We start from the raw sequence: 26,977 nt of genomic DNA, 5'->3' as shown, positions 1-26,977 counted from the left end.
ATATTTTTAAAAATGAAAACCTTTTTCCAAACTTACACTAAAAAAATTTCTCGTGACCTAATTAAATTATCATAATATGCATATTTAATACATTTTTATAATACCTGCAAGATTTTAAACTTTCAACTTTCCGATTAATGACTTTTTATCAAAAAGCGAAAGGCCAGTTTTTTAACTTCCATCCTTTATGCAACAATATTTGGTGCAAACTTAGAGTGCAAAATTAGAGACATGCTTTGGATAACCAACTCAACAACTTAAATCAATAAAATTGTTTTTGCAAACGTACAATTCAAAGGGACAAAACTTTAAATCAAAATATGTTCATAAAAATAGGACGTTGATAAGCAGAATCGTTTGGCATAAAAGTTTTGTATATATCACTAAATATGTTTTATAATTTGTGTAATCACACAAAATTAATCAGCGAAATATTATTTTCTTGAATGTAAGAAGAAAGAAAACAATAAAAAGAAAGGAAAATGTAAAAGTAAAAGAGCAATAAAATATTTTTATATATTCAATAACACTACAGAAAAGGAAAACAATGATTAAACATGGACAAAACATCACTATAATTTACTTTTAAAGTTAATTCTAAATGATAATTACGCCAAAAAAAAAATGTACACACTTGTTTAAAACATGCTTTAGAAAGAACCCTACAAAATGTGGGAAAACAAAACAAAACAAAATCCATGATGAATTATTTATAACAAAAATGAAAATGGTTTGAGCGCCATTACAACAATGAAAAATATTGTTAAAAAGTGCGCCTAAAAATATTTTTAAAAATTTATTTAAATTATAAAAAAATTGTACCTATAAGTAAAGGAAGATTTTGTATAATTGAGAAGATCATGTTTAGAATTTTTTTTTTTAAAAAAAGTTAAGAATTTTTTTAAAAAAAAAATTAAGTCAGTGAAAATCAGTAATTTTTTTAAATAATTGAAAAATTATTTTATTCCAATAATATTTTTGGAAATTACCACGGAAAGACTTCGAAATTTCACTCAGTTTTTATTTAATTAAATTTTTTTAACCATATTCTATCATTCAAAGCATGTTTTTGCAAACTTTTAGTTCAATAATTTGTCAGAGACAGTACAGAGACAGAGTAATGTCTATACAATACATATACAGTGATGTACGTTAGTATTTGCTATTAACTGAGTTGGAAATATATCGTTCCTTAAAAATAGCTGAAATGTTTATTATTAAGGTTAAAATAATTCAGATGAAATCATCGTACGATGCATGTTTTTCTAATAGTTTGTTAGCGATTATTTTCATACAAAAGTTATGAAATAGTGCTTTTTTGCTAAATTTTCCAATAAGACATTAAGAAATTTATTGATATAAGTAATGTAAATGGCCGCCCAATATCTCTCAAGATGTCAAAGGAAACTATTCTTGACATTAATAGGAAGAGAGTCAGTGTCTTAAGGCACTTGTCTTTTAACACATTTTGTATGTAACTTTTTTTTTTTAGAAAACCGTTCTATATGTTTTTTTTAAAAATAGAAAATCTAAGTACAACCCTTTTCTTTTTTTTTAAATACATTTTTTTTTCAGTCTGTTTCTATGAACGCTCATTGCGAGAGACCATAAATTTTGGAATTGTTTCCATCGATACATAGAAACAATTTAGTCTCACTGTTAGTTAGTTCTAAGTGCCAGTATTTGATATTCTGGGAAACCCTCTATGTTTCAACCGAAAATTTGTTTCATCGCAAAGGACTGTGGGATACTCAGTAAAATGCATTATTGTTAGATGTTGGATTACTTCGGATTAAATAATAATTTAGAGTAAAATTACACCGGATATATAAGTCGGTTTTTCCAGAGTTGTCATCTTGAGTGGTCTTAGATTCTAATCAATGTGTGGACGCCCCCCTCTTGTTTGATCGCCAGCTAAGTCGAGTTGCGAGGAGATGCGGTCTTGCCATCGGCCGTTAAATTTCTTTTCCTTCCATCGAAGCGGAATAAAATATTGGCGGGTCTCTCGTGTAAAAACATGAAGTGCCTTGTAAAGCGGTCGCCGCTTTTTGCCCCAGCTCGCCAAGACCAATGGACTGGAAATCGAAACCGCGCCCTTTTTTTAGCGCCAATAAACGAACCAAAAGTTGTTGCTCTTCTGATAGATGAGCCTCTTGTTGAAATTTTAGAGTGCAGAAAAGGAAATAACTGCTGCTGTAAGCTCCCGGAGAAGAAAAAAAAAAATCGCCAAGAAATATGGCGCTTATTGAATGATTTATAAGAAATGCAGGGTTGTGTACTCTTTAAATAAACTAGAGTTGTTGATTTCTTTCTCGTGTAGGAACATTTCAGGGTGTTTTTTTCTACCTTAAATTTTTTTTCGGGCAATTTAATCTTTTTTTTTTTTTTTTCAAACGGCTGATATTTTTATGAATGATTGGTCTTCAATAATTTTACCTTTATTTATTACGGTAAAATTAAAAGTGAACAGATTCTTAGAATTCAAAATCCTTGATGGATCATGTGGATTGAAGTCATGTCGAAAAAATCAAATATATTAACAAAAATTAAATGAGTTAAAAAAAAGAGTTGATTTTATTAATAAGATCATTTTTTAATTATCCATAGTTTAAAAAAAAATTTTTTTATGTTATTAGAATTTTTTTTATTTATTTAATTTTCTTGTTATCTACAAACAAAAGTAATTTTTTACTTTCTGGTACAAGAAAATATATAAAAGAAAAAGAAAAAGCACTATAATCGTAAAAAGAAAAAAAAATCGAACTCAAAACTTTCGACAAAGTTTTCCATTTTAGACCTCATTGAATATAAAAAAAATTATTATTATTATTATACATTTCTGTCTATCTCTGAATACGGTGTTGAATCTCTTGATTAATTATGTTGAAGTGGCGCTGCGATCTCCAAAATGTACTTGTACTGTGTAATTTATTATGATTCGAATCCTTGTGAGCGTTGGTGAAAGTTGCGGAGCGCTTTGTATCCAAAATAAAGCTTTTAAATTAAATAATTTTTTTTATATACATTATGATACTGTCTACGTTTCAGAAAGCAGCTCTTCTGCTACACATACTTTAAGCTAGTTAGATAAAATCTGGCATGTAATCTCGATATAAAATTTGTAAATTTCTATGGAATTTTGAACGAACACCATTTAAAGGGAGTATTGCCTTTAACAGTCATCCGAAAGCTGGCGAGCACGATAGTTTCAAAACGTAAACAATTAGATAGATAATATTTGGTACACAAATTTAGTTCACTAAATGTAATTTCATATCAAATTTTTAAACAAATCAGACAAAATCTTAATCGTCTGTTTATTCTACTTACACATGCATACAAACTTAGTAACTCAAAAATACAATGATTTAAATTAGTGACATTTGGTACAAAGATTAAGTATTTAAGTACAGATTTAAGTATAAAAATCTGAGCTTCTAGGGGTTTACGACTTTGCCCAGGATCCAGAATTTTAGTGGGGAGGAAGGAGTTATACATTTATTAAAGAGTGTGCGAGGAAGTTTAGGAGAGACAACTCTCCCTGGTTTGACTTAAAGGCAAAATATGAAATTACTTAAAAGAAAGTAGCAGAGGCATTTCATAGCCTCAATCACTTCCGGACATATGTACTTAGAGGTCACATTAATGTCTTTTAGATTTTAATGATTTTAAAATTCTGAAAAGATGTGAGTCTCAGAAAATTCATATACAAACGGAAAAAAATTCATATCAACAACTTATAAAAACTCAAATTCCGAATTATTTCAGCTTTCAATAACCTTGATGCTATTGAAAATTACAGCAATATATATGCTGTTACCACTATACTGTTCATTTTCTAACTATTTGAAACTGCAGCAACTTGCACTTTCCAACCACAATGGATATAAAATTAAATTTCTTGTTTCGTCTTAGATTTTAGTTCTTTGTTAAAATTTGTATTAACTATCTCGATTTTCTATTTCTACATTAGCTTAATAACAGTATACTTATCACGTAGAAATGAAAAGAATTGTAATTTGTCCAAAGAATCAGAATAAAAAAGAATAAAATCCTTCAAGTAGCAATAATCCATGATGATATTTTTAAAAGGTTTCTCGAAGTGCGCTGACTGATGCGCAAGAGTTTAAAACAAAGAGTAAAACTCATTCCACATTTAACCCCTTAGAACAAAAGTATCAAACTATAACAAACTAAACTAAACAAAAGTAAAAACTATAAACAAACAGTATTATATTTTCACTTACAATGGGAAATAAGTCTCTAATTATTACAGACATTTAAATTCTATCTATTTTGAAATTAATCAAGATAATAGACAAGATATCCTTCAAATTATAAAACTTATTAGGAGAAATGATATTCTAGATCTAAGAAAGGAAGCCTTAACTTTCTAGATGTCTTTGTTTATTGTTGAAATTTATTCTTTTCTCATTACTTCAACATAAATAATTCATACAGGATTTTAGGTTTTTCCTATGTCTCTGAAAATATAATAACTATAACCTTGTCTATCAGTGATCAATTAGAAATTCTCTTGTTTTGCATTCCAATTGAGATGAACCCATTTTCTGAATTTATAAAGTTCTGACTCCTGATTGTTCTTTCTGCCTTGACCATTCACTGGTGAAGTTTCTCTTTTTTTAAAAACTTTTTTGTCTATTTATTCTCTAGCCTTTTCTCTATTTTTAATTTGGTCATTCCAACGCAAAGTTTCCCTTTTATCCTATATGTTTTCTTTGTTGTAATTTTAGCTTTTTTATATTATAAATTAATTTATTTTCTACTTTCTTCGTTTTTAAGTCATGTCAAATTTATTTAATATCTTATTCGGTCTCTATAATTATAATTTCTATATGTTAGCATTATTAGACAAGTCTTATAAAAATAGTAATAACATTCCTTGAATTTTAAATGTCTTATTTAAATTATTTATATATAAAACACTCACCTACTTGACACTGATATCACTCATATTGCTAATTATCGAATGGCAACAATCAAATCTAAATAAATCTCCATAAAAATGTTTTATAATGCTTCATTGAATGCTTTTATAGCTGTGTTTAATATAACTTTTGCCAATTGATGAAGTAAAATGTTATAAGAAATGCCCAGGAAAGGGCTCATCGTGTCACTAAAAATTCCATTCAGTCAGAGAAAAATAGATATAAAAGAAGTCAAGAACTAAGCGTCACTTTGAAATTTAATTGAATGTGAAAATAAGTGTAAACCTCAATAGCTGGGAAGCGCAATGATTTATTAAGAAAATTGATAACCATATCCTCCAAAATTATTATCTCACAAAAGTGTTTTTCTCTTGTGGCATAAAAATACAAAAATACAAATCCACAAAAAGGGTTTTTGTATTATTTTAAAGTTTAAAAAAATTACCTTTTTAATTATATTTCATTTCTGCTTTGTATTTTCTTTATTTTTTAATTCTCTGTATTTTCAATATTTTTTTAATTTAACATACAATCTGCAACAATAATTTTAATGTTTTGATAAAATTTAAATTCATCCATCAAAACATTCAATCGTGTATTTTTTTTAAAGTTAAAATTAATAATAATAATAAGTGCTTCTTTGACATTAAGTCCGAAATGGGATTTCTACTTCCTCGTTTATTTCGTACAATATACAATTTTTAATTTGGACTCACAGTAATTTGTAGCAAATTGATTCATTTAAATTCATGTTTTGGAATCGTACCAAATTACAAGGTGAAATTTTTTTGAAAATGCATTCTGTTTCAATCGTTTAATATTCTAAAAAGTCAATAATCTGTGCAAACAAGTTGGTCGCCAAAGGCGGCTAATTAATCAGATTTTTTTATATTTTTTATAATTTTTAATTGGTTTGCCATTTTTCAAGTTTATAAAAAACAATGTTGTAACTGATGTGCTGAGTATTTAGTTTTGTACCTGATTCATAGACACTACCATGTTAAAAAGAGGCAAAAAAGGGAGGAAGAAATCTATAATTTGTCAAAAATAAAAAGAGAGAGAGTGAAATGTCGATTGACAGTTTAAAAAAACATTAAAAAAAACTTTGAAGCCATATGCGATATGTTGTTAAGTAATCGCATATAATATGTTATTAAGTTATAATTAAATTATGCAGTTAAATTTGTTGGGAGTGTCTCGAATAAAAAAGAAATAAGTTACTGCTTTGTGACTATAAGAAAAATCTTTCAATCAATGTAGGAACAAAAAAAACGTAATTGACTGGGCCTCTTGAAAAAGTTTTTGCTTGTCAAATAAATAAAAGAATAGCTTAACTTTCTCATGCAAATCGAACCGAAATAATTACCCGTGGAATCTTGTTTTAATTAGCTACTGGTGGTAATGATTGAGAAAAAGCAAAAAAATTTCACTTGGCTGAAGTATGCAGACAAGCCATTAGTTCTTTGTGCCAAGCAAAGTTAACAACAGAAAAGTTTTCTTCACTTTTTTCCTCTCTCTTCACTCACTTTTTTCCTCTCTCTTTCGTTTTACTTTTTCATATTCAAAGTATGCAAAGAGAAAATATTGCAATTGTCAAAAAGTTCGAATTTGATTTTTGACTACTCTCCACTTCTCAGACTTTCCTGAATTCAAAAAACACATTTTTGGCATTATGTCTGTCTGTCTGTGAATACGATAAATCGAAAATGCTTTCAATTAGAGGAGTTAAATTTGTTATATGGTCTTTTAATTTACCAAATATACCTTCAGTAAATTTGTAGATTTTTTAAAAAAAATATTTTTGAACCAAATCCAATTGGAAAAATTCAGTTTGTTAGAAATTAAAATTTTACACACAGGATTAGTATTAAGAAAGTAGGGTACACCCTCTATCGGTCTGTATATTTGCATGCATGTTAAAAATAATAATAATAACTCAAAACCCAATGGTTTAATTGAATGAATGATATTTGGTATGTGATCATGTGACTTCATTTGCAACTCTATGTCAGAATTTTGTTTCAGTCGATTAAAAAATTAGTCCAATATACATTTCAAATACTGGTATATTTCAAGAAACCTTTCCTCTACAATAGCTAGGCTACGTACTGGACATTTCAAAGGTATGAAGATCTCACGAACCAATATAAAATCCTATCCCATCTGCAAGTACTGTCCCCATTCGCAACTAACTCCAGATCATGTTTGTGACTGCCAGGTCATTATCGGTTCCCTCTTTCAACTTGGAGCACCCCCAATCGAAATCCTCCATAGCCATCGGGTTCCAGAATTTTCAGATCTTGTCAACAAGGCTTTTGGAGGACTCTAATCTTTTGCACTAGCACTGTATGCATAGACACGACAACAATAACATTGGTATATTTACTATATCTGAGGCAAAGATCAAGTGCTAAACTCAATCAAAATGATAGGCTCTAATCCAAGATCAATACGCAAGTACTGATCTTGTATTTAAAACAAATTCCAAGATCAGCCGTTGATCTTGGATGGATCTATTCCATTATCAAATAGATCCATCCAAGATCTATTTGATAATGGAATGGAATCAATATACAAATATCGGTTTTCTAGATTATACTACGAACTATACAACTCTCATATAAGAACTTGGAAAATAAAAATCCAAGAACTCAAAGCGTTCTCATTCTGGCCCAAGATCTACAATTTTAACAGGGAGGTGAAAGTAGATAGCACCTTTATCAGCGAGTAAAAATTTCGAGAAATAAATCCGCTGGTTTCAAAAAAGAAAAAAAAATCTGTAGTTCGCATAAAGAAATTATGTGTTATTTTCTAAAATATCAGGATATGATTGGTGTTATAGATTTGAGAATTTCAGTCACCCGTATAACATTAAAAAGATTAATTACACTTTTTTTGAAATTTCTGTATTTTCCCATTCTTTATAAATTTCTATGTCTTATGCCACTACCTTGTAAACTTTCCAAACTGATAAAATTACAATTGATGAAATCATTTTTTTTTTACTTCTGAAATTGAGTAGCAATATCAAAGGCTTACTTATTATTTTTTTTTAAATAACATTTCAGTTCAGGTAAGGAAACGTTTTCAAACTTCATTTATGATTAAGAAAATTTCGTCACAAAATATTGCATTGCATTGCATTTGTAAAATTTTAAACCAAATGAATGAATTGGGAGTAATATTTCCTCATTTCATGAATATTAACCTCATTTCTTCTAATCTTTATATGCATCCATTAAGCATTATTATTGTTATTTTACCACTCTTCAAGATGAAATGGGTGGGAGGGAACTCTTCAGTTATGGATTTCATTTTTATAAGTACTTTGCTATAGGCATAAAATAATGTATATGGGTTGAATTTCAAGTTGTTTTTTTGCTAACTAATAATTAAATTTTTCAACAAGTTAGAATTAAACTTGCTTAAATCTAATAAGTTAGGTTTTCCTTGCATACCCCCCCCCCTCCTTTCCACAACTCTCAACCCCTTCTATGATAAATCGTGCGATTGCTCCGCTATCTCTGAGCGAACTTTCCGCCTTAGCTTCTGCTAATAATTAAGGACCGAAGATGCAACATGTATTCAAGCCCGAAAGATTACATATGTTCTCTTAAATGGGTGAAATCGCATTAATGATTCAGCACAAACTGCAAAAATAACATTTTGATTTTTTTTCTTCTGTATTTCTCTGTAAACAAATAGGCCGCGGTGGTCTGGTGGTAAGGTCTGGCTTCGGAACTGGAGGGCTTCAGGTTCGAGACACAATTTCACCGAAGAACCATGATTTAATCGGGTCAAGTGCACGTTAAACATCCTGGCCAACCGGCCTCTCGCTATTGTGGCATGGTGTGGAGAAGGGGGTGACAGCTCAGGTGTCGTCCTCGTCCTCTGATCGCGGTTCAAAATTACGAGGTCCGTCCCAAAATAGCCGTAGTGTTGCTTTAAAACGGGACTTTAATACAACTTAAGGAAATGAAACTGTAAACAAATGGATTTCTCAACCTGCCGACGCTTTTAAATGTTGCATCGAAAAAGATGATTTCTCAACCATTAAGGGAAGAATAATAATATAATTTTATTACTTATATTGAAATATAAGTACTAAAATGTCAGTGCCATCTCCAATTGATTCTATTCTTTTGTTTATTTTTTAAACTAAAACAAAGAGAATATTTTAGTAAACATTTGCAAGTAACTTCGTATTCAAGCTACTGGATATTTTGGGATTTTATAGAAAAACGCTCACTATTTTCTATTATATTAGTCCACACTGTATAAATGATTCAGCACCAGTTGTAAATATCACATTTGATCTTTTTATTTGTTATGATTTGTTATAAACGAATGGATCTCTCTATCTGGTGGCTCTTTTTATTTCGCCAATTTTTCTGCCTATCTCCCCCACCGAAATAAAGCAGAATATCCAATTAACAAGCGAGCTATAATTGGATAAAATTATGAAACAAAGAATCACCTCCTAAACACTGATTCTATGTTTAATTTTCCTTCCATAATTTCTTTTTTCACAAAGCGATGAAGGAAGAAAGAAAAATTGCAATCTTCAGCTTCCAAAACATTAATCATTGCGTTATTTATATTCCGCTCCACAACAAAATGCAATCTTTTTGATTTTAGACAATAATTATTCACACTGAAGAATAGTTTTCTGTACTAACGAAAAATTCGTTTAATGATATAGGGTTCCAACTTGCATACAAAATGTAATAAAAAGCATTGAAACTGTTGCCCTATACTCAATACTGAAACAAGAAAACAGTGACCTTGAACCCTACTATTCATCCCCTTAAGTTCCGAAGTCTTCCCTCTTTAAACTTCTGAAGAGCAGAGCTATCTAATGTGTTGCCTTCATGCTTTTTAAGGGCAGATATTATTGGATAAAAAAATTGAATCCTCTGATTCCAGTCTCCTTGAGCCATAGCTACAAACCAATAATTAGCGGTTATTTTCGAAAAATATTTTTCATTTCTTACATTCAATAAAATCAACTCAAAACCAATATTCTTTTTAGATATAGAAAAACAATTTCAGTATTTGGTAAAACACATCCAAATCTGTTTAAATCTTCGGACAGATAGTTTAGTTTAGCTGTGTTAATATTTTAAAACAACACTAAGGCTATTTGGGGACGGACTCTCTAATTTTGAACCGCGGTCAGATGCCGAGGACGGCATCTTACACGGCGGTTCTTCAGCGGAATCGGATCTCTAACTTATAACCTCAGGCTGTAAAACCGGGATTTACCCTCACGCCATTGCGGTGTCAATCAGAATGTAATGAAATGAAAGTAATGATGCACTTTTTAGATAAAACACGCGGAGTAATTCGAAGACCTTCAGGCGCAGCAGAACTCACAAAATGGATAATTTCGAGAGTGTCAATGTTTTTTATTCCATCACTTTCGACTATTTCATGGACTAGTTTGGAACGTTTGAAAAATTCATAACTCATAACCGCTCTTGGTAAACAACTTGTAATGAGTTCCGCGTTAGATAGTCTGCCAAGTATTTTGCAAAATGTGGTGCAGATTCTCTGCTTACCTGACTCGGCCAAAAAAATGTGCATGAGAAAGCCTTCAAAGCTTTATTGAACTAAAATGACAGGAACTACAACCTTGCAACTTATGGCGTGTGTTCAAGATTAAAAATCAATGTTTGCCTGATATCTTTCCTCTGCTCGTTGTAAGTTTAAGAATAGGACAAAGAGCTCTGAAATTTTTCGATCAGACCTCATATCTATGTTCAGTAAGAATTGTGATAGAAAAATGGAAGCAAAGTACTTTCTCCGATCTTACTATGCATCATCGTGTACTATCAATAAATCAAATATTCTCATGTTTATACATTTTTAATGTTTTTCAATTACATGGTTAATCAAAATAATATTAATTTTATGTTTATCTTTTTTGCGTTCTCATATATGAAATATGCAAAGAGAAAGTATGGTAATCACCCAATAAAGATTTTGACGAATTTAGACGTTTGCGATCTCATGGAATCCGAAAAACACATTTTTGGAATTGCATCTATTTCTCTCTGAGCACGAACTATAAAAAAGAGAGATGAATGAAAATTGGTAGAAGGTCTTTACACCAAGTATGTAGATTCCTATTACATTTTGAACGAAATCCTTTCAGTGAAGTCTGTCTGTCAGGCCGTCCAAGTTTAATTTAGCACAATAACTATAAATAGAAGTGAACTAGATGAATAAAATTTGGTACAGATTTAACATCTAAAGTGTGGATATGTGTCAAATTTGAAACCAAATCCATCAAGGGGTCGACCATCGGGTATGTAATTTCCCCAATAATTTTAAAAAATTATTGACTTAAATAAATGAAATTTTGTGACAAACTTTGGTTTGAATCGATTGGTAAAAAAAGCCTCCAAAATACATATTTGGTTTCTTATTGCTTGTATATTAACAACCTCCTAGCGATTTATCACCGAAGATAGATTAATTATTAATTAATTAACTCGTAATTATCGTTCGCCATCAGCATGCGGTTAATTATACATTATATTTATTAAATAGTATGCCAGAAAGTTTTGCGGAAACCACACTTGCTGGTTTAAATATATCGAGTGCATTATCTTTCGATCTTTTGTCTTCTTTAGAATCATATATATATAACTTTAATATTGAAGCAAGATATCACATTCCGAAGTAATATTTAAAAAATGAATATATTTAGGTAATTTAATGAAAATTAACAATAAACAAGACTAAATTCAGTGAATAAGATAATAAAGTTAATAATTCTGGGATATATTGAAAACTTTCCTAGTTTCCTTGGGTAAAATGGTTTATAATTCCAAAATGCATTTACTATTATTGAATTATCAATATTTGATGCATAATAATGTATATCTTATTCTATTGCTAGCCGCCTTCCGAGATCAGTTGGTTCATCAAGATTAATTGTTTAAAATTTCATTTGAATACTATGTTTAGTTTGGTTTTAATGCCTTCCCCGGCAAAATATTTTTAAATTTGAAATTTATGCAGATATAGAGCATGCTCAGTAAATAGTGCATCTCGGGGAGGGTTTTTTAAATGTTAACTATAATTTTAAATAATAAAAAATTAAGCGAACTTTTTGCTTTTTTTTAACGATAATTTTTAAAAATATTACAAAGGATTATTTTTCATTGATACCACATCTTGTCACATCATTTCTTGATTAATTTTTAAAAAGTATTTCATGCATATTTTGCAGCAATACATTTCAATGTTGTAATGAAACTCAAATAATTTTCATTGTTGCTACTGATGTTTCATTTTTGCATTATTGATGATCGAGACATGACGGTTCAATTTGTTTTTCCCTGTTCAGCAGGTTTTTATATTGAACATGCTTTCCTTTTTAAAAAATTAATTTGTTGTAAAGATAGTTGCTCAAATCATATACCATAGAAAAAAAATCAGAATTAATCAGTTAATTATAAACGTGAAGATTCGTCAAAATCTCGAATTTAATTTTTTTTTTCGACGGTTACAATGCTTTCTCTACACTACATATGCAAGAAAGTAAAAAAAAAAAAAAAAAGAAACATTTGGTGAATTTATTTGCCTTGTAACATGTTTGGTTAACACGGAAATCATTAAATGAGTTCAACTATTGAATCTAGGGTAAATATTTACTTCCATAAAATTACCAAGATATTATTTATAGTTGCTATATTCCTTATTCATCATATTCAGGAATATAAGAACATCAAAAATTTGGCTGTTGAGTGCTTGCTGATATGCGTCTGGTCAAAGCCACTGCCAGGATTATTCTGGGATACTGACTTCCAATCATATTTATCTTTACAATTGGCAAAATCTGGAAACCTCCCCAAAATCTCAATGCGTTTCCCGAAACCTCTCACACTCTCAATGTTTCATGATCCACATATGATAATTTGATCATTACAAATGAAATGTTTCTTTGAGAATAATCAGTATACATTAACCACCTGCAGATTCCATTGAATGAATGTGGTATATTCTAGTATGGATTATCTATAATTCTAGACGTAATGCTAAAAATTATTTATCAAAAGAAAACAATAATCTGAATTTCGAATATAGAGATGTTGTATACAAAATGGAAGGATGTAATAGATTTATATTTCACAATAAAGAATACTGTAATATTTCGAAAGCAGAGTATTTTTTTGCATGTAATTTATTTTCATTTATATTGCCCTTATTTTGGGCAATAAAGCATTATATTGGCTATATAATGCTCAGCGATAGAATGAATTAAAGCGCACATACCACAAGGCAGGTGCAAATTTGTGACGTCATAGCTTAACTTAAGTCAATGAGCAATTAGATGTTAAATGAAATTCGCTGTTTAATTTAACCTAAGACTGCAGCATCGCATATATTAAATTACCATTGTATGAGACAAAAATTTATTTTAAATTGTTTGTTATCACTGGCATCTTATACCAAAGCAAAAAATGTCCTTCAAAGTCTTCTCCGGAAGAAAAAAAATTGTTAAATAAGCAATTCCTCCGTCGATAAATTTTCTAATGAAAAATAATTAAATGATTCTGCTCATTTCGATCATCAATGCTAAGGATACGCACAGGCAGATGATGAATAGAAACACTAAATAAATTCCAAGTAACTCAGACGGAAACGAAAGAAATGACTCCTAAGTTATAATGAACATAATATACAGCGTAATACTATGTTCCCTCTTTTATTTTTTCAAACAATTCATTCAATTTCTTAAATTCCTTTCTCAAAACAACTAAACCAAATTTCCCCATTGAACAATAATTCCTCAGCCATTCAAGAGGAAAGGAAAAAAAGAAAAAAAAAAAAAAAATACATATAACAGAGAGTCCTCAACGAATCGTGAATTAAACGAATTGTTTCGAGCGTAAAAGAAATAAATTATGTGACGATCTGTGTCAAAATCGGAGAGCACGGCATAGAAGAGGTAAAATGAACAGCAGCAGCAACAAAAAAAGTGTCCTGGAGGACAAAAAAAAAGTTAAAAATCCGTAGTCCCAATTGTCCACAACCCTCTCTACGAAGAAACTTTCGCATGGGCGGTACTAACTATATCCCGTTTAGCATCTCAAACGATGAAATGGGTAGGTGACTGTGGCACGTCCACCCCCACCTAACCCCCTTCCCTCCTTCCGATCCCCTCTCAATGGGCTTTAGGAACAGTGAAGGTTGTAGTCAAACTAAAGGAAGGAGGGTGGCGGTATGAGGAAGGGGATGGGCGAGAAACGAAGCAGGAAAAGCCGTAGCTCCTCCATCCTGCCTTTCCCTCATAAATCCCTGGGTTGGAAAATTGTTCGCATTCCTAGAATACTTTCTCTTCCATCCAGAGGGTGGTCGGGGAACAGAGAGCTGCTCCGCGCCGAGTCCCCACCCCCTCCACGTTTCAGGAAATCCAATATCAAGACACCAGAGGCAGACGTTATTGCTGCGTCAAGTCGACCCCCCAGGGGGTAAGGGAGGAGGGGAGAAGCAGAAAGGAGGAACCCACGAATAGGGAGTAAGCTCAGTTTGTCAGGGGGGATCGACATTGGTATGGGGGAGGTTAAACCTAGAGGGCAAACGGTCTGCACTTGGCATTCATCCCCATTGAAGTTGTCATTGCTCGCCAAGGGAAAGACGCCATCAATTTCAATTAACGAGCGATTCGGCTTCGAGGTGTGCTTTTTGGCGGATTTTCCGCCATCGCCAAAAAGTGTTTTCGTGCAATGAAAATCGGTCCCCTGGCGTTTAGTTTTACAATATTATTAAAGGCAGTTGAAGGCGGGGGGTGGAGGAATCATTCTATTAATTTCTTTGTTATTGCGGTCGAACGTTTGTGGTTAATTTCTTCTTGGTTATAAACGTCGATTAAGTGGTATTACGTGGCTAATACAGGTTGGAGTTCGTTTGGCCGTTGTGAGAATCACGTTATGATAACGGGAGACCAGACGAGATTTTAAGAGGAAGGAGAGTGAAAGAAAGTCACGTGAGGCTATCAAAAAAACTAATTAAATTTTTTAATTAGAAATAAAAGGCCTCAATTTCTAATTTTTATAAGGAAAAAAAAGAGATAACAATATGTGGATATTATTTTGAAACCTGTTAAAAAACACATTGGAAATGGGCTTTAAAGTAACTTTAAAAATTCCATCAAAACATAAACAAACCTTTTAAAACTTCAGTTAAACATTCGTTTAATAGTTGGCATGCAGGAGATTGTGGTCACAGTTCGAAAAAATATTTTTAAAAAAGGTGCATGCAAAATTTTAATTTTGTAGTAGATATATGCAAAAAGTAGTGGTTGCAAACAATAATACGTTTTATAGACAGCAAATTAAGGGAAATGTAAAAAATCGTGCTAATTGGCAAACTATTAAAACATAATAAAAAAGTTATAATTTTTTTTTCAGTATCTTCTTACTTAATTACAAGTTTTAAAATTTGCTAATGGCATTTAGGAGTATATTCTCATTTAAAACACGAAACGTATGGATGAATGACATACAACATTTTTTACTTTAAATGACCTTTTGTTTGTGCGATGAGTATGAATAAGCAATTGAGATAAAAAAAAAATTTTTGGGCTTTAATAGCGAAAACTTTATAAAATGCCGCATTACTATTTAAAAAACATAAATAAAACTAAATAGGTCAAAAAAGTTTTTATTTTTTATTTGACGAGATCAACAAATTTTTTCGGTCTATTGATGATGGAAAGACAACATAAAATATCACATTACTTTTTCTTTTTAAATAATCAGACCAAAACTACATTTATTTGATCATTGCGGTTAATGAGGCTTCCGGATCTTTTGATGAAAAAGACAAGGTTTATAATTTTTTTTTTTTTTTTAATAATGACGCGAAAAACATTGATTTGGCTAAGGTGCTTGAGGAATTTCCAAGTCTGTTGGTGAAATATGCTATAAAATTGTATACATTTTATAGAAAAGCTGATTAGACCAAAGTGAAGAATTTTCCACGATTATTGGTGAAAGATATAAAATGGCGTGAAAAAAAGTCCAACATTAAAAAATCGCATTCTTCTGACATTAAATTTGATGACCTATTCATAAAAAAAATTTTGCGAATTACCCTATTTATTTTTTTACAAGGAGACAGATTTTTTTTTTTTTTCGAAAAAAAAAACCAATAATCGAACTAACGAGAATTTTCGTGTGAAATTTTTGAATTTTTCTAATCCATTGGTAAAAAATAAAAAAAAAAAAATAAAAAAATAAAAAAAAAAAAAAAACTTTCAGCAACTTACATCAGTTTTTAGAAAAAATTCTCTACAAGTAGTGTATTAATACACCGATGGTCAAAATTGTACACTCAAAAAATTTACTGTTCTTTTTTTAATTAAAGCTTATGGAAATACATAATTACATTAATGAAACAAAAACAAATAATTAAAAATACATTTACCATTTTTATATGGTCCCTAACTTAAAAGACCTAAAAAAAATGAAAAACTGGTAAGTTTCTAAACTATTACTTGAAATCCGGTCATAATTATTAAGTCACAAATTTAGACATGAAAGGGCCTCTCAGTTTTCTGAATTATTTCCAATATGCAACTTGTGTAGATTTCACAAGTCTTTCCAAATTTTAAAACGGTATCTGGTTCCATACTGAGAGAATTGCTATTCTAAATCATTCCTCCTTTGATAATGGTACTCATTACAATAAACTGAATGAACGTTTTACTCTGATATCTCAATGGGGCTTACCTCAGAATTATGGTTTGGCCATTCCTCTAACTCTGATATGCTACCACTCAAATCCCTTTTTGGTGCTGTCGTTATCCTATTGGAAAAGCAGATTACTCCAACAATAATCAGGGAATAAAGCAAAAGGTTGATTCCCAACACTAATTGGCAATCTTTAGCCTTTTGTTTTCCTTTAAGAAGGATCTGAGTTATTTTACCACTGTTAAAAGAACTCGACGATCCATCACGGAATTTGTACCAAAGTTTCGACTGAATATTTTTATCTGTTTTTCTTCTTTAATATCATACCAATAGTATTTTAAGTCATTTGAGCTATCTAGATTCAATTATAATTCATTTGATCAGGTGAATACTCTTTAAAATTTAAAATCGGACTAAACTAATTTTTTTTACAGATTTTGAATGAAATCCAATAAGTTTATGACACGAACAAGTGAAATAAATTCAACGTTTCTTAAAAGTCATTATGGCGGATTCATAGTCTAATGGCATATGACTTCTGTGTGTAACGTGTATCAAACACCTAATTACTGTGCTAATAATATTAGTTTGTGATAGATACATATTAGCTCCAAAATAAATGCAGAGTAAATTAAAAGAATGCTAATTCGGCTGAGAATTTTGGTTTGTGTTTAAAGTCAAAAACAAATTCTAATGAATTAAGAAGAATCCTCATCTTTAATCATAGACAGTAAATCAAAAGTCAACACTGGTATAATCAAATTTGGAAACCAAATCCATATTTTTAAGATCTGTTTAAATTTCAAAACTTTAAGTTTGATATCAATTAGCTAGCTTAGCAGTTTTTTGAAACAATTCTCATTTCGAATAATTCGATGGATTTAAATCCTTATTTTTGCAGTTAAAAGCTGCAATTGTGTCTTTTTAAAGTATTTATAGTATTGAAAGAAAGTGCTATTCAATTCAAGGTATTCTGATACCGAGTTCGTAAAAAGATAGTTCACATGATAATACGTCCCCAAATCATTCTTATCCCAAATTATATTTTTCAAGGAATATACAGAAGTTACAACAGAGCACTTAATAATTTAGGATTTTCGGAAAAGTTGTCATTAACTTATAAATTCTTAGGCTAGTAGAAACTCAGGTTAGAGAAAATTACGCTTGATTCTAAGTTAGGGAAATGTTCAAGTGTTCTTAGAATAGAAGGAAAACGGTAAGTATTTTCCCCTCTTTCAAGTTACTCGAAAAAATATCGGCCCTGTCCATTAATTCTGAGTTGCAATTCTTTTCTCCTTTTTAGAGATCAATCGAATACTGCGCATAAAACGATTGATAAGTGTTGGGAAATTTCGGCATTAAGCATCGAAATTCCAAATTCTTTTGTCTCCTGTACTTTATTCTAAAATGATGCAATGCATTTTGAACCTGCTATTGTGCGTCATTAGTATGAGTAAATCACTTCACTTGACATTAAACATATAACTATTTAATCGGTATCGTATCTGACATTTATTTATCCCGGTAACCGTAGCTAATATGCAAATATAAGAATTAGGACATGATATAAATACGTGTCATTATGTTTGTAGTGTGGTTCGGTGCTGGTTTTGGGTTCTGTAATGACCTTCTATGTATTTATAAGTTTTTCCTCCATCATATCTGTAAATAGTTCGTCATGTGTTCAATTTTATTTCCTCTTAATAAATTGTATTTAAATTAAACCTTTCCTTTTGTCGGACCCAATCTTTGGAGACTTTATTAGTCATCATTTCCTCTGCAGTACTCTAATATCAAACGGCTGAATCCCCAGCATTTATATAAGATATCACTTTATCAATAAGAAAGGGAAATAAAATAATAAGTCGGATGATTAGAGCAGACGTCGATTAATTCATTTTGGGAAGTGAAATCTGAATCCTTTACGGATTGAGCAATTGCACCGGCCCGCAAATAAATCTGCATACATTCTTTAAAATCTGACAATTTTAATTAGTGTTTCTAAAAATAATTGATAATTTTTTTAGAAATAAATTGGTATCTTCAATTATTAAAATTTAATATCTAAGAGTCGATTCAACAAATATGATGTTCTAAAAACATTTTTAGTGGATGTTTAATATTTTTTTCGATTATTTTGACTTAAATAAAAAATTTTAAAAAATAGCGAATTTTGAAAAATTAAGTTCAATGGACTGCAATTCAAATTAGCGTAGAATCATGCGAAGAGAAAAAAAATCTAGGGAAAATTCCTTCGAAAACATGTTTGAAACATTAATAGATTAGACACAGACAAATGACGCATTGTTTAGATAACATTGTTTACATAACAATCATTTAGAACCGGCGTCCTGGCCTAGGGGTAGCGTGCCTTCCCCTTGGTCTGGGCGTCCCGGTTTCGGGTCCTGGTTCCGGCGTGGTCCTTTACCTGTGTTCTTTCTGTGAGGTGTGTGAAAGAGCCCCCCCCCCCCCCTGCAGAAAGGGGTTGTGCAAGCGAGTGTGTGAATGCCATGTTCATAGGAGCTAGAAGTCAGGCTCTGCCCTCGGTTGCTCAGGGACTTTACCCTCAGAAGGTACTGCATAAACGTTTTGTCTATGGCAAGTGCCATAAATAACAACAGCAATTGTTTAGAAGACACTTATTTCCACATGTAAGAATGTAGTTTACATGGAAATAGTTTTAAGAAAGCAATTATTAAAATTTTAATTTAAAACGAGAATTTAATGGGAAAAATTTCATGCCTAATTTAACAAAATGATTGACATTATTCATAAAAACTTATCTTGAAAATATAAAATTTTAAATCCAAAGATCTTGTGCTGCTCATATTGATTAGGTTGAATTAAATCCTATTTATTATTTAACATTATATAATTATTATAGAAAGAATTATTTAAATTTCCCAGGAAAAGGAGCAGTTCCATACAATTTTAAGTATAAAAATGAAAAAAATAATTTTATTCAGTACTTAAAATACTCACAAAAAATATATATAGTTAAAGTCGTATCGTTTAAATTTGAGATGAAATGTGCTTCACTAGATATTGAATAAGTTCATTTCGAAAATAAATTATACTAACAATAAAAGCTACAAAAAAGGCAAAAAGACATTAAAATGTCAAATAATTTCTTTGGTAGGTTTTCTTATATAAAAAAAATAAGATGCCCAAACTTATTTTTCCTCTATTAGAACTAATTTCTTTTTTTTTTTCAAGTAAAATTCTGATTTCTTTTGATAATATGAAAAAAAAAATCAGAAGGAGTATCTTCTCAACTTCGAAAAACTATGACAGGAAAAGAAAAATGATTAAATGCAAGAATGTTTTTGTAAGCATCTAGAGATAAAATGAAAGCGTCAAAGAAGTTTTCTTCCTAATGCTTTCGCAATTTCATAATTCATTTGTTTTAGTAATTTTGATATGAATCGAATTAATGTAAGAATAAAATTATTACAATTCTAATATTTTTCCAAAGCAGCCTGAAACTTGTTGAATTAATTAAATTTTTTAATTGATGAAAATATTTTTACATTCTTCAAAATCTTGTTAAAAGAATTTTTCCATGATATAATTTTTGCTATGTTTAGTTAAACAAAAACAATCGTAAACCAGTTTAATTATATATTGATGGACAAAACGGATAACAATGCATAAATGATTAGTTTCTTAAAATTTATTATTTCATAAGTTTATTCTATATAAATATTTAACTAATAACATTATTAACTCAAATTTATATTTGGAAAAATCAGTTTTCTCATTGTCATGTGTATATAAGGAAATATTTTTGATTGTAAAAGCAACATATGATTATAATTAAAGAAAAAGGAAACCTGTTGAAAATTTTGTGACAGTCTATCAAAAAACAAAAAATGTGTTAAGAAAAAAGAAATAAAGAGAATTATAAGAGAATAAAATTATCGTAGATCATATTTATAACTGTTGAAATTTCGTACTTGACTTATAAGATACAAAAGACTCATATGAAACCTTGCATATCTAGCTATATGCGTTTGTTTTCATGTGTTGGAATTCTACGGGCTGCAGATGTATTTTGGAGAATAGGATATCCATCTCAAAGAGACCTTTTGTAATTTTAATTAAAAATTAACCAACATTTTGGAATTTTTTTTCATGATTTCTTTTGAAAATATTAATGCACAAATATAATTTTTACAGCATATTAAAATTCAAAATATTGCCCTTATAATGATACTAATTTAATTGCACAGTTTTGATTTATTTTTTTCATGCAAATTTCATCAATTTCTTTAAAAAAATTACATTATATCTTAGACAGTACTTTTCGTTTTTGCAATGAAATTTAAACTGGTTTTATTACTTCATCAAATATCTAATCGCGTGATTTTATTTTCAATGTTGAAAATTAAGAAAGAGAAATATGCTTCTTATCAGCGCAATTATAAGCGTAGTTATAAATAAGAAAGTGTCTGTAATAGAGCGTAAGACAATGTGCAGTTAGAAAATACATGACCATGAGGGTTACATAATGGCGTGATGATGTCATGGAGCTTGATTACATTAGGAAAGTTCGTTTACAAAATAAACATAATAATTCTAATAAAGTTATTAAAACAAATGCCGCTAATGTCTTTCACAAATGGATGCTCAAAATTACTTTGTTAAGGGAATTATGAACATCAAAAGATTTAATTGAACTTAATGCAACCAATATTGTTAATGTGACAGTTTCTAGTCTCTAATATAAAAATAAAAAAGGAAATGCGTTTAAAATTTAAGTAGATATAAAAATCTTAGGCATTAAAATTTTTTTAAACAGAATTTTTCCACTCTTTTGGTTGGGTTGGTATCGGAAATATTGTTATTTAAAAGTAAATTCAATGAAAAAAACCTTTGATATTTTTTAATTTGATAATATTTATCAATTATACTAGAATAAATACAAAAAATAAATTAATGAAATTAGAAATAAACGATATTTATTCAATGAATTCCATTGTTTTTTCAAATAAATATATCCCTTTTTTCCAGAAGAGAATCTATTGTGAAATCTTTCCAATATATTAGAACTTTTTTAATTTTTGATAGTTGTTTCTTCAACAAGTATACTGTTTGAATAGATTATCCATTATTAATAACCAAAACAATGTTATTTTTAATGTTTTTAATGATTTTTTTAATGTTAACCTTACATTAAAAAATCTTAAGCATTTTCCAAATAAATATATTTAAAATAGGGATTCATTGACTTGTTTTTCTACTTATGCAAACCGTATCACGGAAAAAAAAATGTTTTATTTAAACAGAAGTATAATGTTTTATCGTTAAAGATTGTTTTTGCTCCATTAATTTAAATTATTATTCATTAATTACAAACGTTTTTCTATAGCTGCTCTTAGCTCTCATTTAATAAAAAAAATTCATATAAACAAGAAAAAGATTAAATATTTGCTTTTGATGAGTATTTAGATGCTTTCTTATTTATAAGAAAACCAGAGTGAATTCTTCAAATTTATAATTGCAAACATTCGTAAGGAAAATATTTCAGAACATTCATTAACAACTGAAGAATAACTATTCGCCTAACATCAGATTTATTTTAAATATTCGGGACTGAAAACGAAGTTTGGAAATGTATTAATCGTTTGAAAATATGAGAATTCTCATACATTAGTGCTATGCTGTATAAAATTTACTTTATGGCACTTTTGCAGTCTCATGTAAATGAAAAATCCACTTGATTTACACATCACAGAAAACAAAGATAACAAATGCCATACATTATTAATGATTAAAACTTACAATATTAAGCATGATCTTTCCCTTTGTCAATTATCATTGGAGATCACTCATATATTCTACAATCAAAATATATATCAGTGCAATATCGCCAATAACTTACACTAAGATTTCTTTGCCCCCACCCTAACCCTTTGTCTTCTTTTTCATAAGAAAATCACACCTCTTCTGACCTCGCTTCCTTTTTGCTTACTCGGTTGTAAAAATATTACACGATCCTCATATGCAATAGCACATTAAATTCGATTCCTGGTCAAAATCAGCGAAATGTTTAAACTTTGGAAATCGCATGTCGCATTTCTATACAAAAGTTTATATTTTTGGCTAAATTAAACACATATCGTAGTTTGTGAATTCTAACAGTGCACCTCGCGTTCTAGAGAAAAAGTTCTATGTGGAAAATCATTGTAAAGAGAACTATCGTTAGCATTGCCAATTAATGAATAGTTGCCATGCTCAAAAAGAAAAGCTTTTTTATTCTAGTTCGATGCTGCTGCATTACAGAGAGTGTATTTATTATATTACAAAAAGACAAATGTCAAAACTTTGACACGAATACAAAAAAATATAGATGGTATATTTGTTTTATTCCAACAAATAGCTATAACTGAAATATTCCAAAAATATAATAGATCTTGATTCCCAAATTCATTAAGAAAAATAGGCGATATTTTATACGCAATGTAATTGAAAAAAATCAAACGATAAATTATTTTTTATCATAAATCGTTATTATCTAACTTTAATTAAAAAATATTATGAATTGTTTCATATATGTTTAAAATGCAGATAAATTTCCAGTTCTAGTCGTCTGATAAATAAACCTTTTGGCATTTCCTTATAAATTTCAAAGCTTTTTAATAATAATCTTTGAAACAAATATTTTGCATTCAATTTTTATAATAATTTTATCCCAATATTATTTAATTTAAAATATTACTGAATTATGTAACAATAAAATCATTATTTATGGATACCTCAATATGCAATATTTCATTTTTTTTTTAAAGAATGGAAAACATTTAGATAATAAGGAATTTACTTTTGCCATTAGAAATATTATTAAATATCTCCTCGAATTTTTTTTTTTTTTTTTTTTTTTTTTTTTTTTTTTTTTTTTTTTAGAAAAATTACTAAACTTTAAAATTAGGGATTCGAAAAAATTAATTTTAAAAAGATCGAATTTAAATGAAATTAGTTTCAAGCTGGACTCTGATTTTTTAAGAAATAAATTCTGGCCTCTAGGATACGTCTTATTCATTCCTTTTGAGATCCCCCCCCCCCAAAAAAAAATGATAGCATGGATATTCCTGCAGATTTTTTAAAATTAAATATTCAAATCAAAAAAATAACTTTGATTTGAAATATTTTCTTTAAAAATTTCAAACAAATATATTTAGCAATTTTATTTATCAGTTATGTATACTTCATTATGATATTTGATTTTTCTACTTGCGTGCTTTAATTAATGAAATCGTGTTTTTTTTTTTTTTTTTTTTTTTGCACACAGGAAAAGATCCTGAGAGATAATGTTAGAAACTTCGAATCAGGCGAAAGTTATTTGCAACTGGCGTGATTTCGGCACAATTTCTTGTGTTAATGAATTATATTTATCCAATCATTGAGCAGATTAATTCAAATGCGTTCATCAAAAAGCAAATGTCGGTGAGATCGCATACTTGCCTACTAAGACAGTTAAATATTTACTCAAATAAACGAAAATTATTATTAAGTTCTCATACATTTTAAAAATTAGTTAATATTATGAAAGCATTTACATTCTTCGTTTTCGACTTTCTTCTTGTCAACGGATTTTTGGATTTGGTCTGACTAAGTCAGACCATGGAGATTAGCAACAACAACAACAACAACATTCTTCTTTCCATAAGACGTTATAAAATGAAATAAATATTTACCAAAAGTTTTATAATATTTTATCATCCAAATTAAAATATTCCATTGTTTAAAATTTTTAATTCAATAGTATAAATTAATTGTAGCATCATAAAAGGTGTTCAATTACCAATTTTGCGATATTTATAAATCAAATCGAATTATTCTCGCACTTTTAGTTTTCAAACTTATCATTGAACTGACAGTTTTGATTTGCTTCGATATTACTACTTTAAAAGCACTTCTTTATTTTCGAAACTCAGAAAGGCAACTCGCCAATCAAAAATTTAACTGAATTCCTTCCCTTCTAAATGTCGATTTAACTTTCATGAAAATATTGAGTTGCACTCAATTAAAATAAAATAAAAATTTTAGTTGAAATTGAAATTGAATTTGAACAAAAATGACAATTTATTGAATATTAAAAATTGGAAGTTTTAAATTCATTGGATATTCAAAATTGGTTTTTAAAATTCATTCGATATTAAAAATTATTTCTTAAAATTTATTGGCAAAAATTACAGATTTGAAGCCACTGAAACATTTTAGAAGCGAACAACTGTATTATGAGAAACATTTTTGCCACAATATTATCAGTAATTTACTTCATATATAAACCTTATATTCATTCGTTGTTTTAGTTTATAGATATTCATCATACTTTATTTTCTGCGAAGTTTAAAATTACATTATTTTTACTAATGTAGATTTTATTTTGAAGCATTGAAATTTAAACTTTTAGTAAATCAGTGTAACTTCTTTTTTTCCCTCACTCTATCAGATTTTTAATTCTTCCTAAACTTTTTCAGTTTCCAATTAGATCTCAATTGCCATCATGGCACCTCTATCCCAAACCAGTATCTTGCCTTATGATAATACCTTGTTACTACCTAATAATAAAGGTCTATTAACATGGTATTGTAAACTTTAAAAAACGACTACATTAATGTAATACTTTGATCGCCAATTTAAAAAGGCCTTATCCGCCAAAACCTGGTAACCATTCTGTAGTCGAAGGGGCGCCTGTTGCAACCCCAGCTCGTATCTGTCTCCCTTCTCCAGTTTTCTCTCTTTCTCAGGCCCCACCCCGTGTTCCTCCCTCGTCCCCTTGACTCTTTCTTTCCTTTTATCTCCCTCCTCCACCACCACCCTCCCTCACCGAGGCTCTTTTCTTCATCCTTCATGTCCTTGCCTCTCAGCATCCCTTTGCTCCTCGGCATCCCACCCCCTCCCCCGACTCCTCTCATCCCCTCCCGCATCTTCGCCGTTTATTAAAATCCACGATTAGCTTCTCCCATGCAAATGAGAAGTTTTCGTCCCCGGAAAAGAAACAATTCATAGGCGCAGGTGGCGTTCTTTCCTTCCCTTCCTATCTCCGCCCTCCTCGCTCTCCGTGCTTTTCTCCTCTCCTCCTACCCCTTTTGACATGCATTCTCTCTCGATTCTCTTTCTGAATCCCCCTCCCTCTCCTTACACTACATCCATTCCCCCTTCCTTCTTTAGTCTTTGACGGCAACGTGTCGCTATATTTTAAAGTCTTTGAAAACGAAAGAATGAACTTGGATTTTCTAAAAGATGGTTCTTTTTTTGTGTGTGCTCATTCTTTCTTCCTCTTACTTATTATTATTATTATTATTATTACTATTACTACCACCACTACTACCGCTTTCTGTCTACCTACAATCTTCTTTTAATGCGCGTGAGAAGGTATCTCACACTTTTCAGATAGGAAAGGATCGTGTAACTGGAACAAAAATTTCGAAAAGGCGTGAGAAAAAGATATCGGCTTTTCAAACCCGAATCAACCAGCATTTTTATCCATCGAATAGAATCGTTAAAGACAAAAGACCGATAGTCTTTGACAGAAAAGAAACACAAAAATTGAGATGAAACTTCTCTTTCAAAATAATTCTTCCTAAGTTCAAATTTGATATTAGATGAATTTCCAGAATATTTATTTTGTGCTGAAAATTGCAACCTTTAAATCCAAAATATGAGCTTGTTTGGTCCATTTACATTACATTATTTGAATTTATGCTTGCAAGATACATTTATTGAAGATAAACTAATGAATTAATATAATTTTATTAAAATATGTGTTCGAGCAATGTTATTAAGAATTAATAAAGTTTTGGTGAATTCTCGTTTATGAAATAAGTTTTTTTTCCAATACAAACCTAGGAATTAATACGCTTTTCTTGAAATAAGATTTCAAAAAATAGTGCTTAGTTGAAATTCTCTAGAACAATCTTTTGAGACATTCAAATATAACTTCAGCTTTTACAAGTAATTGTAGCTTTAGATTGATTTGTACATTTTTCCAATGAGTTAATGTATTTAAAAATATTTCTACATTTCAGGGCTCGAAATGAATGATAATTTTTGTTCATCAAGAGTTTTAAACAAAGATGTATTTAATGTAATGAAATAAATGTTTGTCCATATTTACAATGCATAAATTTTTCAGAACAAAATATCGAATATTGATTACACTTTTATTGAAATACTAACCTCTTCTGGCGACTAATTTATACACTGGGATTGATTGTTGTTAAAAAATTTAATTAAATATTTTAGATTTCTTTGTTTTTTATGACTTTCTCAGTAAAATATTTTTAAACTTCAAATTTTGATAGACATATAAGT

At 29.8% G+C, this 26,977-nt stretch overlaps 1 protein-coding gene across 3 annotated transcripts in view; it reads right to left on the bottom strand.

Moving 5' to 3' along the window:
* Window positions 1-26,977, bottom strand: part of LOC129981310 (LIM/homeobox protein LMX-1.2-like) — a 149,696-nt gene that overhangs the window by 47,487 nt on the left and 75,232 nt on the right. The gene's annotated exons all lie outside the window — the stretch shown is intronic.

This window comes from Argiope bruennichi, chromosome 8, assembly GCF_947563725.1.
Source record: "Argiope bruennichi chromosome 8, qqArgBrue1.1, whole genome shotgun sequence".
NCBI classification, from domain to species: domain Eukaryota; kingdom Metazoa; phylum Arthropoda; class Arachnida; order Araneae; family Araneidae; genus Argiope; species Argiope bruennichi.
Note: the sequence above shows the minus strand (reverse complement) of the source record. Positions and strands in the feature narration are given on the sequence as shown.